At 45.6% G+C, this 16,268-nt stretch overlaps 1 pseudogene; it reads left to right on the top strand.

The window, feature by feature from the left end:
• LOC140596495 (transmembrane protein 19 pseudogene) overlaps window positions 1–5,186 on the top strand; it is a 31,815-nt pseudogene extending 26,629 nt beyond the window's left edge.
• Window positions 5,187–16,268: the final 11,082 nt, after the last annotated feature.

Here is a 16,268-nt window from a genome sequence, read left to right as displayed (position 1 = left end):
TAAGGGTTTGGAGCACAACTGCCGAAGAACAGGGCTGGCTGCCTCCTACCCTAAATTCTGTGCCGTTTCCTGTGAATGGAGGACCGGACACCACTCTATGCCGGGGCCTCCCTGTTCTCCAGAGGTGAAATCCAGGTGAATCTGTGCTATAGTCTCTATCAAGGCTGGGGTCTTCAGGGCTCTGGGGGAGCCGTAGTTTCTACCTTAGGGACCCAGACAAATCTTGGATCTTCTTTCCTTATTAGTATCTTCTTGGGTTCTCTCTTCTCTGCCTCCAGAGAACTAGGTCAGGAAACCAGCGGCTCGCTGGGGACTTCACATACTAGTGTGCCTAGAGAAACGTGTCCAATGTTGCTGACAGGGCTTCTGATTGTACAGGTCATGGTGAACCTGGAAACCATCTTGTGCCTGGTGCTCCAAACGGTAGTTTTCTGGGTTGGATGAATAACTATCCCTTGGTTGCCTACCTGGGAGTTCAGGGAGTCCTGCCAGGACGCCATATCTGTTCTGCCAATACCTTGGTGGTCCTCCTGGTCCCTCAAGGGGGGGCTTCTCGGTTGTAGAAAGCCTGTAAGGGATCTGTCACTCCCTGGGGGTTATCTGCCCTGGAAAAATGTATCTATTTTCTAGGATTCTCTCTAACCCCTCACCCCCACCATCTTCTGGAGGGATTTCAACTCCTTCTAGACCTTGAGCTTATCACAAAACCAGGATCTCTATCCTGAAAACCATTTCCCCACTAACACTAGTGCCTTACCACGTTTGCAAGACCTTCCTAAATGTCTGGGGTCTGAATGTTCCCAAACAGACTTCAACCTCTTCAAATCTCCCTGACAGATCTAGGTCTAAAGCGCTTCTGGCCCAGCTGACACCTGGCCCAGGGACTGACAAGTCTCCAGCTATTTTGTTCAGGTCTCCTTTGCAAGCTGTTCTTTAGCTGGTCCCTATCCTGCTCTAGGTTTGGTCTCAGGACGTCATAGCTTCAACTAGCAGCTAGGTGCTTGCTCTCCCTGCCCTCCGCCCCCCGCTCTCCTCCAGTAGCACTCTTCTGAGCTGCCATTCAGTGTGTTGTAATGCCTACTACTGGTCCCTACTAGAATTTCCTAGGTGCTCCAAACATGGAGGATTCTGTGATTCACCATCTTCCTTAAACCAGCTAGATCTCCACAATTCCCCATCCCACACTTATTTTTAGAAAGCCTAAAACTGATGCTGCTTCAGGTTCCTGCTGTCCTTGCACTGATGGTTTTCTTGGTATCTTGGTGTTTAGGAGCTATTCGGAAGTTTAGAAGGGGCTGAGGGAGAGCTGGTGTCCCCTTCCTGTTGGGTTATAAATTGGGCAATGGTGCTGCCGCCATGGTTTCTAAATACAGTGGCATCTCCTAGCAGGCCCCCCACCCCTTCCACAAATCCTCCAAAATCCATGTCTGATGGGGAATCCTGGGAAGGAGCTTAGGGGGTTGAAAGCTAGGCCCATGTGTGAAATTAAGCCCATGGTGACTTGTATCAGATGAACAAGCCTGGCAAATGGTACTCCTGATACTGACCTGTAAGGAGGACCATCTTTGAGATATGCTAGCTTCTTGGCTATTACATTTTACTTAAAATCTGGATGCCCCAAAGCACTTAAAATGTGAAACCCAAGATTGGAGTAGAAACCAGGGTTTTTTGGTGCTAGGAAAGAATTACCTTGGCATCCTGACTGAAGCTCCACATGTCAAAGGGCACTGCCAGCAGCCATTCAGTGGTACCTAGATGTTCCCCAGGGGGCTTTCCTGAGTACCAACTTTGCTACTGAAACTTAACATTTCCAGTCATCCTCCCTACAAAACGTTCTCCATGTTTCTAACTTTAGCAAGGGACTATCAGATAACCAAACTTAATGCTGTCTTGGTAAAAGTCTCTGTAGAACTACTGCCACGTGGCTTTAGAAAGAGCCAACTCTTGTCAGCAAAAGGGCTCCCACCTTAGATATCTGGATGCCTTAGAGTCTCATACTCATGTACCCAGTACATAGGAGAGACTAGGGGATGGCTTGGTGGCTACCTGCCACAGGACTGGGGTCTAATCGAGGAGGAAGTTGTCCCAGCACATAGGGCAGGAGCCTTCAGTTCTGGACTTCACCTGGTTGAATGACTGAATAGTGGAGAGGATAGGCACTACCCTTGATCAAAACTGGAGATGTTGACGATCTTTATTACTAGACTTCAAGGCAATCCTGGCTCAAGACACTTCTCCAACATGGTCTCCGGAGAACCCTCTACTGAAATGACCAATGATGGTTGAATGTGACTAACCTAGAAAATGCTGTGAGGCCTGTCAAAGTTTGATCAGTCTTCTAGACACCTGATTCTGTGAATGTAGTTTAGGCATTGCTTTTTTTTTCTTTTTTTTTTTTTTTTAAACCTTAAGCAGTTTTAGTTCACAGGACTTGAGCAGAACTATAGACTTCCATACATGCCCTCTGCCTCCCTCACATGCAGTGTCCCTCCCTTGCTGTGAATATATACCACCAGATGGTACATCTGTCCACCAATGGACCTACATGGACCAAACCTCTCCCACAAAGCCCATAGCTAATATTGGGGTTAATTCTTCGTGTACATGGCTAATGAGCTTAGACAAATGACCTAACCACTATTATGGTATCTCCCTGAATATTCTGCCCTAAGAATATGGAGTAGTTTTTTCAAATTCAAACCTAATATGTTGAGGGGGCCTTGGTTGGAGAACCTCTTGAGCTCCTTTGTATGTGACCAGGCTTTGGTCCACACAGACCTGCCTTCACACTGTTACCGTGATCCATGCAAGGAGCAGAAGCTCAAAGACCCAAAAGCACACAAAACAAGGGGCTGAGGAGGTAAGGAAGGGTGTTCCAGACATAAAACTGATCTTTGAATCTGCGCTAGAGGATGGAGGTGTGAAGGTAGCAGAATTGAAGAGCATGGTGGATAGGAGCTAGTGTTGCACAGACTAGGAGCAGAGGGGAGTGCAACTTGCTGGCTATACCGGGATGGGGGCCATGGAGGTAGCATTCTCTATACTCCAAGCTCCAATAGACCTTGGAGTTCCAACAACTTGGAGTCCCCTCCTGCAGGGCCTTCTGGACCATAGAAAGCAGGCTCACAAGGCCTGAGGAGGTGGGTATAACACAAGTCCTCACTGTTGCTCCTTGGTGCATCACCAGTGTCCAAAGCAGACAAGAGTCCAGGAAAGTCCCACCACGTCAATGACTGGCTGTGTGGTCACACAGGATGTCTGTCCTTTCAACTAGTAGCAATTTTTCAAGCTCCTAATACTGCTGAAAAATACTAGATTTCAGCAAACTAGTAGACAAGACCTCTCTTCCCGGAAGACAGGCCAAGTCTTCCTTAGCACTACAGGTTTCAACAACTTGAAGAAGTCAACTGCAAAATGGTTCTGGCAGCCTTAGGAATTCCACCCCACTTCCCTGAGGTCAGCCCAGCCAAGGGTGTTTTCCGTTGTAACCAGCAGGTTCCTGGGGGAAGTCCGGATCTCCAGGGCCCCATTGCAAAGACCCAATTACCGGGAACTGGGCAAAAACCTTGAGAGGCAAATTTGCAAAGCTTGGACTGAGCCTGAACTTCTATGTACTTTCCAGTGGTGTTCCTCTAACCTTACTCTACTGCATTGGTGAAGTGTTAAAGTGAATCCCCTGCATATAACTGATCCAGGAAGATGAAGTCATTACTGACAAGCCCAGACACATTCCTTGCGCTGCCCCTGATCCTTATCAAAGGCAAGATTTATCAAGTGATAGAAGTGAAAACACAGGGAGGGGAGCGGCGCGGGCGATGCGGGCCTGGCCTTGGCGCCCCTGCGAGCCCCAGGCCGGCGACCCCGCCCGGTGAGTGGGCCCCTGGGCCCGAGCCCATGTCGGACGCCGCCGGCCGCGCGTGCACGCGGTGCCTGAGGATGATGCCCACGTCGCGCTGCTGAGCTGCTGAGCCTCGCGCTCTGCATCTCCCTGGCCTTCTGGGTGGTGTCTCTGACCGCCAGCACCTACTACGGCAACTTACACCCTATTTCTCCTTGGCGTTGGCTGTTCTCTGTCGTCGTTCCTGATTTGATCGTCTCCAATGGCTTTAAAAAGAAAAGTCTAGACCACAGTGGGGCCTTGGGAGGGCTTGTGGTTGGATTTATCCTAAGCATTGCAAATTTCAGCTCTTTTACCTCTTTGCTGATGTTTTTCCTTTCTTCTTCAAAACTCACTAAATGGAAGGGAGAAATAAAGAAGCCTCTAGATTCAGAATACAAAGAAGGTGGGCAGAGGAATTGGGTTCAGGTGTTCTGCAATGGGGCTGTGCCCACAGAGCTGGCCCTGCTGTACATGATAGAAAATGGCCCCGGGGAGATCCCAATAGATTTTTCCAAGCAGTACACCGCTTCCTGGATGTGTCTGTCTCTCTTGGCTGCACTGGCCTGCTCTGCTGGAGACACCTGGGCTTCAGAAGTGGGCCCGGTTCTGAGTAAAAGCCCGCCGAGGCTAATAACAACCTGGGAAAAAGTTCCAGTTGGGACCAATGGAGGGGTCACAGTGGTGGGCCTTGTCTCCAGTCTACTTGGCGGTACCTTTGTGTGCATCACCTACTTCCTCACACAGTTGGTCTTCATTAATGATTTAGGCATTTCTGCTCCCCAGTGGCCAATTATTGCATTTGGGGGTCTGGCTGGATTACTAGGATCAGTTGTGGACTCATATTTAGGAGCTACAATGCAATTTACTGGTTTAGACGAAAGCACAGGCATGGTGGTCAACAGCCCAGCGAATGAGGTGAAGTACATAGCGGGGAAACCCATTCTTGATAACAACTGAAGAAAACAGGTTCACTGCATTGTTATTGCCCTCTTACTCCCAACTGCTGCTTGGGGTTTCTGGCCCATGGAGTGAACTTTTTTTTTCCTTTACAAAGGTTGAAAACTGTGGCAAAGTCAGCTAAATTTGCAATTCCAAGTTTCATCCTAAGAAGAATAATTGTAATGGCAAAGAGGAAATACCAGCTCTTCCCATATTCCATTGTGATGAAATTCCACATTTTTCCTCTCATTAACTCCCCTGTAACAGCTGACCTCTTTGTAGTGAAAGAGATGTGTGCATAGACCTTATTCATATTTTTCTTCTGAATAGAGCTTCTTAAGCAATGAAACTATAATGTCCCTATATATTGCTGAGCTGAAAGTTCCTACGTGGTAAATACAAATTTTGTTTTGTTTAAACCAGTGTAGGGACTAAAAATATAATGCCACTAGTACCAGTTGCCCAAATTTTAGTTTTGGGGAATTTAAACTGATGTGTGTGGAAGCCTGAATAAATGTAGTCCTGGACTTCTTCCATTACTTGCTATTTCCAGTTGTGAAAAGTGTGGAGTTTAAGTTCTTAGTATGCTACTCCACATTTGTTTTTCCTTCCTCAGGGTTAGAATGAAAATAAAGTATATGTCTTTTTCATATGACCATTGGAATGCACGAAAAAATTATTTTTAAGTGAAAGAGATTTATCTTCTATCTAAAAAAGTGCACCTTACATTTTAGTTGATTTCTGAGCAGAAATTATTCTGAATTCAATATTTGTTAATGTATTTTCTAGCTTTCTTTGAAATTTGTATAGGAATCTGTTTTACTTTGGCATCCTGAATAGTTAGTCACTGGAAAACTATTGTAATTAGTTTTTTCGTTTGCTACCTAGAATTCATTGGAAGATGCTATGACTTCTATTCTGAGCTTAAGTTATGCTCTCCTGTACAATACAGACTCAACTAAAATGAAAAAAAAAGTGAAAACACAAACGGTTTTGAACTTCATATACCACAGGACTCCATTTCTATATAGTTCTTCACCCTTGTCTGAAACTTCTGCATATTATTTGTAGCAGTTCTCCACCGCTGTATGGTATTTCATTATAAACCTACTATGGCTTATCCATTCTAGTGTCATACACTCAGTGGGCTGCACTAACTGTAACCGTCCCCAAGCTGTCATGTCGAATATGGCAACTGGTGTACAGAAATGCGCTCTATGCACTCTGCAGTAAAACCCGTGTTCTAGGCTTCATGCCTGGCTTCAGAGTGTGAAGTGGTGAGGGGAACACATCGGAATGGCCTTCCAAAAAGTAATTCACTTTGACAGAGCAACTGGAACACTCCTATGTATTTGCCGAGGCTTAGTAAAATCTATAACCCTGCCTTGCTGTTGACTTGGTACAATCTTTCAAGATGGAAACGCATTGGAGGTGTTTCGTGCTAAGAAATAGGTGTGGGAGTGGGGGATTCCTGGGATACTCCAAGGGAAACGAGGTCACCTTTCCTTCCACCTCAACATGTCCCCACCTCTGAAGATGGAGGTGAAGATCAAAGAGCCTAAGGCAACTATCCTAACCACCTCACTCCTTAATGATTATCCCTGCTGCCTCTAGAACAAGATAATGGCAAGTGTTCTCTCATCTTGTCTGCAGCCTGGTAAGACCCGGGTGTTGAGAGGCTGAAAGAAAAGGCTTCACTGGTGATGTCCTAAAGTAGGCCGTGTGACCTTCTGTTACAGCTGCAGAAACAGCAAATGGAATCCTGCTTTCTCCTGTCTTCTGAGCAGGACTCTTGTCCGTGTGGCACATCGTGGGTAGTAAAAACACAAGTGGCTCTCTGGATCCTCGGAACTATGTGTAGTTTAAGACAACCATGGTAGAGACTATAGAAGTCTCTAGACTTCTGTAGAAGTCTATACAAGTATAGAGCTGAAGGGGACTTGGGCCTCCAAGGACACTAGGAAATAGGCTGAAAATGTTCAGAGAAAGCCACAGCCAGTACAACTCACTCAGCTTGTTTTCCTCTAGACCTCATTCCCCAGACTCTGGCTCCTAGGCCTACACTGGTTCAAAGAATCCCTTGGAGGCTGGTACCTACTCAAGAATTGCCCAATAAGCAATTCCTAGGTCTCCATTCAAGTCCTTGCCTATTTGGTTGATGTTGGAGCTCTAGGAAGCCTGGCCAGGTGGGGCTTCCAACCAGTTCAACTAGTAATATGGCTGTTCCTACCTATACAAGTGGGTTTCTGTATGTGGTTCTTAAGTCTAAACCCAGCTTGGTGCCCTAACCATGTTTGGGCAGGTAACTTAAGACTTATTTACCAGTGTAAAACCACTAAACCAGCAAAGCTAAAGCCACCAGGGTTTCCCACTGACCTACTTTTCTGCTTGTATTTTCAGTAGAAGGGAAAAACCCATTCGTATCCTATAGAACATTAGTGGGGGGGGGGAAACAATGTGGCCTATAACTAATGGATGCTAGTCCATTCAAATATGGAGTACCTAGAGTGGTCAAGGCAAGATGGGGGAAGTGTAGGGGTCCTCAACTCCTGCTCCCACAAACTTCCCTAAATAACTTTCAAAACATCCTGAACACCTATGAATACAACCTGAGATGTAAAGAGAACAGCTGGAATGCTACAGTTTTTGCTCCTGACAAGGAGTGGAAGGGGGGGAACCATGACAAGCCTAGGTGAAAGTGAAGCCCCCACAAGCTTCCAGGCATGAAAACCCAGCCATGGGCAAATGGGAACTTAAAAAAAAAAATCCATGCCTGAGCTTTCCCTGACTGAAAAGTGCTTAGCAGGGAAGTAGTGCAGACTCGGGGAGGGGGCAGTGAAGCTTCAAGATTCCTGAAGACCCTAGTAGAGGAGCACCCGGAGGAAAAGCTCATAGCAAATCGTGGCCTGATCTCGGTAAAGCTCATAGCAAATCGTGGCCTGATCTCTAATACTGCCAGAGCACCACAACCCTCCTGGACATTTGGGAGAAGCCTGCCAGTTACATGGGCCTGCTCCAGAGCTCTTTGCCCTAGAGCCCAGCAATGGAGGTGGCTGTCCTCTATTCCCTTCAGGAGAAGGGGGTCCCTGGGAGCGTAGGTCCAGGAGCACAGGCCCTGGATCCGAGGACACCTAAGCGGACAAAGCTGGCTATCCTGTTCCCCCAGGGAGACTGGTGGAAATGCGGAGGGCACAGGAAAACAAGAGCTTTCCTGCCACTGGGCACCCTGCGAGTTGTACAGATTGGTGCATCCTCACCTGTCCCCGGGAGCATCTGGACCAGTGTGGACGAGGAGGCCCCGGTTCAGTACTCACACGGAGCTCTTGGCTCTGGAGATCTGGCTGCCTCCATTTTTTTTTTTTCTCCTCGACTTTCATAAGGAAGGGGCAAGACCTAGGGAACAAAGGCCTCACAGGACAAACAGCTCATACTGAGTCCTGCACCTGGCAAGAGGCAGGGCATCTCCTCTCAGGCACAGACACCTGAGAATCCGTGCAACAGGCCCCTCCCCAGAACTACCAGTAGAATAAAGGAAAAGCAAGCTCACTGGACAAGCAGCGCTGGAAAGCTCCAGGGCTGAAGGGGAAAACAGCATAAAGAAGAGGGTTGGAGATGCCTGGATGGCTCAGCAGTTGAGCATCTGCCTTTACCTCAGGTCATGATCCCAGGATTTGGGATCAAGTCCCACACTGGGCTCCTTGCAGGGAGTCCGCTTCTCCCTCTGCCTGTGTCTTTGTGTCTCTCACGAATAAATTTTGAACAAAAAACCCACCCTCTTTCGTTAATCACAACTTTTTTTTGTATAAAGTTAAAAATTCCCAAGATTTTTTTCTTCCCACCTTAGCTACATTTTACCAACTTGTTTCTAAGCTTTTTCCTTTTGGACTTTCATATTGCTACAATTACATGTTTTAGATAGATCTCTTCTGGATTCCCTTCAATGTAGTCAGCTTAATTCTGGTAGACCCATGGGATATGGGGGGGCGGGTTGTCTCATTTTGTTTTCCAATGATAAAAGTTAATGCCTTCTAACGCCTGGATCAAGATACACCCAAAACCAATTGGAACACCATGTTGGCTCATTCTGTGAGACTACAGTCTCTTCCCAGTCTGCCCCCCTCTTCTATCTTTACATTTTTGTAGTTGATGAGTATTGCTGGTTTACTTAAATTTGGATTTGAGCATCTTCTAACATAGAGAATGAAATCCATTCTAAACCAGGAGGATCACCCTCTAGGGTCCCCTTTGGGAGACTCTATTATCTACTCCACCTTTTTTTTTTCCCTTTTACTATTTTAAAAATTTTCACTTTAATGGTCCTTTTTCTTGTCTGGCCTTATTTAAAAACACTGAATCATGAATGAAAGATCACCAATACTGAAAAAATACAAGACTCTTAAAGTATGAGCAACCATATGTCAACAAATCAGTCAATCTAGAAGAAAACCAATGCTTGGGAATCATGATGCCTGATTTCAGGCTGTATCACAAAGCTGATCATTAAGACCATTATAGCACTGGCACAGACACTAGATCAATGGAACAGAACCCAGAAATGGACCCTCAACTCTGGTCAACTAATACTGGATACAGCAGGAAAGAATATCCACTGGAAAAATGACACTCTTCAAAAAAAAAATGGTGCTGGGAGAATTGGACCACCACATGCAGAAGAATGCTACTGGACCATTCTTACACCATACACAAAGATAAACTCCAAATGGCTGAAGTATCTAAATGTGAGACAAGAATACAACATCCTAGAGAACGGACAAAAACCTTGAATTTGTCCACAGCCTCTTGCAAGACCAATCTAATAAAGGTGAGGGAAACCAAAGCAAAAATGAACTTGGAACTTCGAGATTAAAAGCTTCTGAACAGCAAAAGAAACCAACTAAAAGACAACCTACAGAATGGGGGAAGATACTTGCAAATGACCTATCAGATACAGGGCTAGTATCCAAGATCTATAAAGAGCTTATCAAACTCAACACCCAAGTAAACCATCCAGTCACTAAAGGGGCAGAAGACCTGAAGTGTCTCCAAAGACCTACATATGGCCAACGGGCATGTGAAAAAATGCTCTATCACTTGCCATCAGGGAAACACAAGTCAAAAACCACAATGAGACCGCCTGACACCAGCGAGAATGGCGAAAATGAACAAGACCGGAAACAACAAATATTGGAGAGGTTGTGGGAGAAAGGGGAACCCTCTTGCACTGTTGGTGGGAATGCAAACTGGTACCGCTACTCTGGAAAACTGGAGGTTCCTCAAAGTCAAATACCCAAAACCCGACAATTGCACTACTGAGCACTTACCCCAAAGATATGTAGTGAAATGCTAGGACACCTGCACCACGATAGCGGTGATGTCCACAATAGCCGAACTATGGAAGGAGTCTCCATGTACTTCATCAGGTGACTGGATGAAGATGTGGTCTGTATATGCAATGAAATATTACTCAGTCATTAAAAATGACAACCACCATTTGCTTCAGTGTGGGTGGAACTGGAGGGTATTATACTGAGTGAAGTCCATCAGAAGGACAAATCCTATGGTTTCACTCATACATGGAATATAAGAAATAGTGAAAGGGATTGAAAAGAGGGGATCTGAGGGGGGTTGGAATTAGAGGGAGATTAACTCTGGGGAAACAAAGGGTTGCAGAATGAGGGGTAGGTGGGGGGGATAGGGTAGCTGTGACAGACACTGAGGAGGGTATTTGATAGAATGAGCACTGGTTGTTATAGTAGGTTGACAAATCGAATTTAAATGAACAAATATGGAGTACCTATAATGTATAGTGGTAATCTAAGGGAGCAAATGTGCCTCCACCAGCAAGGAGCCCCTTCTCTAGTCAGTGGTGTAGACCATATAGCCAAGTGAGTATAGGAAAGTCTCAGGTCATAGATCCTGCAAGGACTTTGTGTTTGGTCTTCTACTTAAAGCTCACCACTAGATTCCCATTTCACTCAATGCGGAAAAAATAGCCATTAAGAGCCTTAAGTTCTTGTTGTAGAAGACGGGTGGTAGGGAAGAGACCAGTTAAGAGCACCATGTAGAAATCAAGATGTGGTTTGGCCCAGGGTGTACATGGCAGTGGAAATGAGAATGGGCCCAAAAAACCTTTTTTTCAGGAAGGATGAACAATTGCTGGATACTCGAGGTAGGGAGGCCAGTATGAAAAAAGTTCAAGAAAGTGGAGTGAGGAACCAAGCTTGATCAATAAGAGCAAATAGCTTTGACAGTGAACTGCTTGAAGCTTAAATTCTCATTAAATTCTGCTCAGAGCTTCTCCTTTCCTTGCGCCTCATGCTAGGTGGTCTTGTTCTAGAACACCAGCATGGACCACAACTCCAAACAAAGGACCTCCCAACGTACCATCAGGGAACAAGAACTTTGGCCACAAATGCCCAGTTTCCTGGTACAATCAAATATGACAGCACTCCAAAGATCAAGGAGATGGAGTGGAGAGCCAGCTTTCACTCAGGAACCTGACCAATAACCCTTCTGGGTCTACAGTGTGGGCCTTGACCTTCATACATCATAACTGTGCTCACTAGGACAGGACACGGCTTGAATCCTCTGTAGATGAAGTAGGAGCATCCTACCTAGCAACGTCTTGTGTTCTGCAAGAACACTTGGTTTCCTTGGCAAGGTCAAGAAGTGTGCTTCTTAAGCTCTATGCTGTCTTTAACTGGCTAACAAGGTGAGAAGTACCTTGGAATTCAAGATAGTTGGGTCTTAGGGGTCAGGGATAAAGAGGGCTTTTTTCCTCAGGTGTATCTTATGTAAAAACTACACATGCTTGTTATACCTTGAGTTTGGGCACATGTTTTGATCATGGTACTAGTAGTTTATACAAGAATATTCTTACAAATTCACACACACCAGAAACCATTGACAGGTTCCTACAGGGAACCAAGACAAGGGAAAGTTAACCAGAGAACAATCTGTGGTGACAAGTGACCGTAGCAAGAAGAGTCAAAGAAGGCTGAGCCAATGCGAAATAGAAAAAGGTGACCTGAAGTCTTCTGTTCAGGGAGAGCCTGTAGCCCTGGAGTGAAGGAAAGGAAGCTGGCTGATACCATTTAAAAAAAAAAAATCTTAACCAGAAGCCCAGAGAAGCTGGGAAGTTCATGTCTGCAAACCAAGTATGGTGTTTAAAAAAAAAAAAAAAGGCGGGGGGGCTTCTAGTCTGAAACCACCCACCTCCTCTAGAGTTACCACCAGGATAGACTCCACTTCTAGGACACTGGTACCCCTGGTGATGTCCAGTGAAACCAGATTCTCCGTGGGCCTCTAGACAGGCATCGAACACAGGAGATTCCAGGGCCACACAAGGCCAAACTTGTGTTCTTCTAAAGAATGCATCAGGCCTAGGTCAAATGACCGAATCCTCTCAAATACCGCTTTACTCCCACCTCCCCGAGGTTTGAAGGACAGTGATGGGTCTCCCCAGGTGATAGACCTCAGCACAACACGTACAGAGGATGGAGTCTGGCCAAAGTTCTTCAAACGCCTTCAAGTCAGGCTGAGCTTGACTTCAAGTCAGGCCTGACCCTCATGCACAAACTAAGTCAAGTCAGCATGAGCCTTAGGATCAAGGTTCAAACCAGGACCAGAGATTGAATGGGAATAACCCTCAGACGCAAGATGGTAACCTGGTGAAACTGGAGTCTTTTGACCTCGGAGTTAGCTTGGTCTCAAATTTGTTGTACTGACCTTCTATGCAGTATGAGCTTGTGATTACTTGTGTCAGATGACATCCAGTTTGATAGTTCAGTCACTGGAAAGTTGCAGGCATTTAGTGACCCCTCTCTAGGCATGTATCACTCCCAGGACCCTGGCATGAGAGGAATTGACTATCAAACTAGCAGGACTAGGCATGCTGCTTCTCTAGGAATCTGTGATCAATCAACTGAGGCTTTTTGTTAGCTCTATATTGTATTCTCTCTGCCCTAGATCCTTCCATATTATCTGTTAAGTTGTATACTACGTGGCATGGCCACCCCTATACTGGCCTGCATGAAGCCAAGCCGCCTTGGCTCTGCATCCTACTCCAAAATAGCAGCTGTAAGGGTGAACTGTTCCACAGGTCTGAGCCCTCCAAGACCCAATGTGCTGGGTCTTCCAATTCTTCACATTAGTGCAGAGACAGCAACTTGCCCTTGTCTTGGAAAGTATCTCCTGACCAGTTCCAGATCCCTGACCACCGTAGTGACCCTGAGGCACATCTCTCCCTAGAGCATTCTCCTTGCATGTGCTTGAAGCACAGCCAGATTCTTAGCACCACCACCCCATCCCAAAAATCAGAGGTCCCTTGGCTTTTTGACATGGACCAAGTAGAGCTCTGACCTCTCACCAGCCAGAGGTGCTAGCTCCATGAACTAGGTCAGCTTGGGAAAGCCCTTGCCTAGAGCTGGGCTTAGTGGTCAGGGCTGCCTCTGGGACTCCTTCCCTACTGCCTACCCCTGGCCTCTAAGGATGTGGCTATTTCTGTCTGTCACTGTTCTGTCCTTGAGTAGAGGAGGTATACAGTACTAAGTCCATCTGCTTGTCTTTGGGTCTGTAACCAAAGATATCCTGGGATACAGGATGCCAGGAGCTTGGGGAAGATGTTCTTTCCAATGATCCTGCTCTGACTACAGTATTCCTAGGACAAACTCTCCTGAAGGGACTTTCTTAACCTGCCTGTTCTACAATCGTCCTGGGAGATGAAATTCTCTGTAGAACTAGAGAATAGACCTAGAAGTTTAAGGCTGACCCAATTTCCTGCATGTTGCTAGAGTTAGGGGTACCTCAATGATATCAAGGCGAGCCCTGGTTCTGCAGACCACTTGGTTCTATTGACCCAATCTGAACAGATTACTTCTGCTCTACCTCAAGTTCATGAATTCTCTTCTGTCCTCTCTATTCGAGTCCAGCCAGTGAGTTAGAACTTGGGAAAGTCCAATAGTTCTCCAACTGAAATGCACGTCTTCTATTTCGAGATTTTCTATTTTCCATTTGTTTCAAGTGTTCATAACTGTTCATTGGAGCATCTGACAACCCTTCTCTGATCGTTCTAATCTGTTCTCAGTGTTCACTTCTTGTCTGTCTTCCCCCTTCAAGCTGAAATTTTCCTGGCTCTCAGTAGGAGTAATTTTCGGCTGTATTGAGAAATCAGGCTTAAAATCCTGTTCTTATAAAACAGGCCTATGTCCCCATTTGAGCAGGTAGTTAATCAGCCCAGAATGTACATCACTTTCACGAGCTGTGGATCAAATGTCCATTCAAAAAAAACAAACAAACAAACAAACAAACAAACAAACAAAAAAAAAACAAAAACAAATGTCCATTCAGTTAAGCACCTGCAGAGCTCTCCTGGTCGGTCTCCAGGTGTGTTGCCCAGATGGCAAGACTCCAGTCATTCCCTCCATGTTAGCTGGAGGGGGAAGTGTGCTGCTGCCCCAGACTCCAGGAGGTGTCCCTCTCCTAATAACTGTAAAGGGAACAGCTTCTTCTGTGAACTCTGCTGTGGTAGTGCTCATTATGGTCAGAAAGGAGCTTGGGTTGTTTTCCTCTCACCAAGAATGGGCAGGTGCCAGTAAAGCACTCTTGTCCCATTGGGTGTCCTTGCCTCAGGCTTCTGGCTGGAGTTATTCCTTGGGGCTATTTCTTATCTGTGCCTGTTGGCATCTCCTGGCTGCAGACATCTGCAGCGCCCAGGCAAGGGCATCTAGGAGCTTAGAAGATCACCCAGGAAATTTTTTTTGCTGGTTTGTTGCTCATGTCTCAAGATCCCTAGCAAGTATGCTGACTTCTCTATTCTAGAATCTTCTGGCAGGGGACTTCTTCAGGGAATAGGTCACTTCCAGCCACCACTCTAAAATTAAGCTGCTGACAACAGGGACTACTCAAGACCATGAAAGAAGAGTGAATTTTGTTTTTTTTTTTTTTGAAATACAGAATTTTATCTAGAAACTGTTTAAAGTAGAAAAAAACCCTGTCAAGAAAGACCAGGTGGAAAATGGGTTCCCAATAAAATGGTATTTTAGGGCAACAAAAGTCTAAAAGGCCACAAAAGAGAAATAGCACCACTGTTATTTGAACAATGGCTAGTTACTTGCATTTTTTTGGCATTGTTAATCACTGAATCTGGGTTGTCCTCTGAATTCCACACAGAGCATGCACTACACAACAATTTTATCATAAAATATCTGCTTTCTACACACATTTTAGGACAAGCTACCACCAGGAACAAATCAACACAAATACATTGGGGGCTGAACAATCTCAGTAGTGGGTGACACACATTTTGCAGAATTCTGCCAAACAAAGGAACTGAATAGGCTAGGGGCAAAGCAATGAGGAAGAGTTAAGGAATGAAATATTTTAAATATTAATAATTAATTCAGACACGGTACTGTATCTTCTGCAAAAGAAAATGAACATTTAGCAACACGCTAACGAATTTTATCTCCAAAGAGATTAGTGCACTGGCAAAGTATTCCGATAACAGTGGAGGGTGGTGGACAGCAGGTACCGAGAACACCCAGCCTTGCAGATCCTAAGGTAGCAATGGCCTTCACTAGTCACTCCCTTTGCCAGAGGTCCAGAAAGACTTGCAGCGTGACCACCTGCCTGCTGAACTTACACTCTAAGCAGCAAACTTTAAGGAGCCAAAGAGGAGTCCCCAGTGGGCACAGGGAGCCGAGAAGAGAAACATGTTCAATGTAAACTTAAAAGACAGTAAAATGGGACATGAGCTCCATTCAAATCCCAGACATGTGGGCAAGTCCCCAAAAGTAGTTGTTAGATTTAGAAACTGGACACACCTCCTTTCCCAAAAACACAATACATAGAAATTTCAGGGATAACTGGAAAAATCGTCAGAGAAATGTTCAATGAAATTCAAGCTCTTCAACATCTCAGGGCTGAAGCGTGCCCTCTATTCATCCAGGCAACAATGCCTCTTGCTTCTTAGAGGAGGGATACGATTGGTCAAGGACACCAAATGGCTTTACAGAGCAACGTTTTAAACTTCCCTTTTGAGCCAATGTCTAGGTCTTTGAGGATTCAAGCAGCCCTGCAAGGCCTGTGAACAGCAGATTCCAAAGGTCCAGAGGTCTGGCCCTTCCTTCCCAGACACCTTGTCAAACATGTAACATCTCCTGTCATGGTACATTTTATATTTTGAAATATGGAAGCATATTTTAAATACTCTTAAGGCATTTATTTATTAAAACGTTCTCTGCCAAGATTTCACGTTAGCTTAAAATTCAAATCAGTCTTTACATTTCTCTACTGAGGACTCCACCTGAGTGTATAACATAAAAAGCACCTTCTCCAGCAGTGAGTGTTACCAGCATCCACACAGTGAGCCCCATGGTCAGCCTCTCTGTTCTCCAGGTGACCCAACTAGGTGTTAATACTGCTCTGCTACAGGGTAAAAGCTCCCAAC

This window comes from Vulpes vulpes, unplaced genomic scaffold (assembly GCF_048418805.1).
Source record: "Vulpes vulpes isolate BD-2025 unplaced genomic scaffold, VulVul3 Bu000000700, whole genome shotgun sequence".
NCBI classification, from domain to species: domain Eukaryota; kingdom Metazoa; phylum Chordata; class Mammalia; order Carnivora; family Canidae; genus Vulpes; species Vulpes vulpes.
This window is presented reverse-complemented; position numbering and strand designations above follow the sequence as displayed.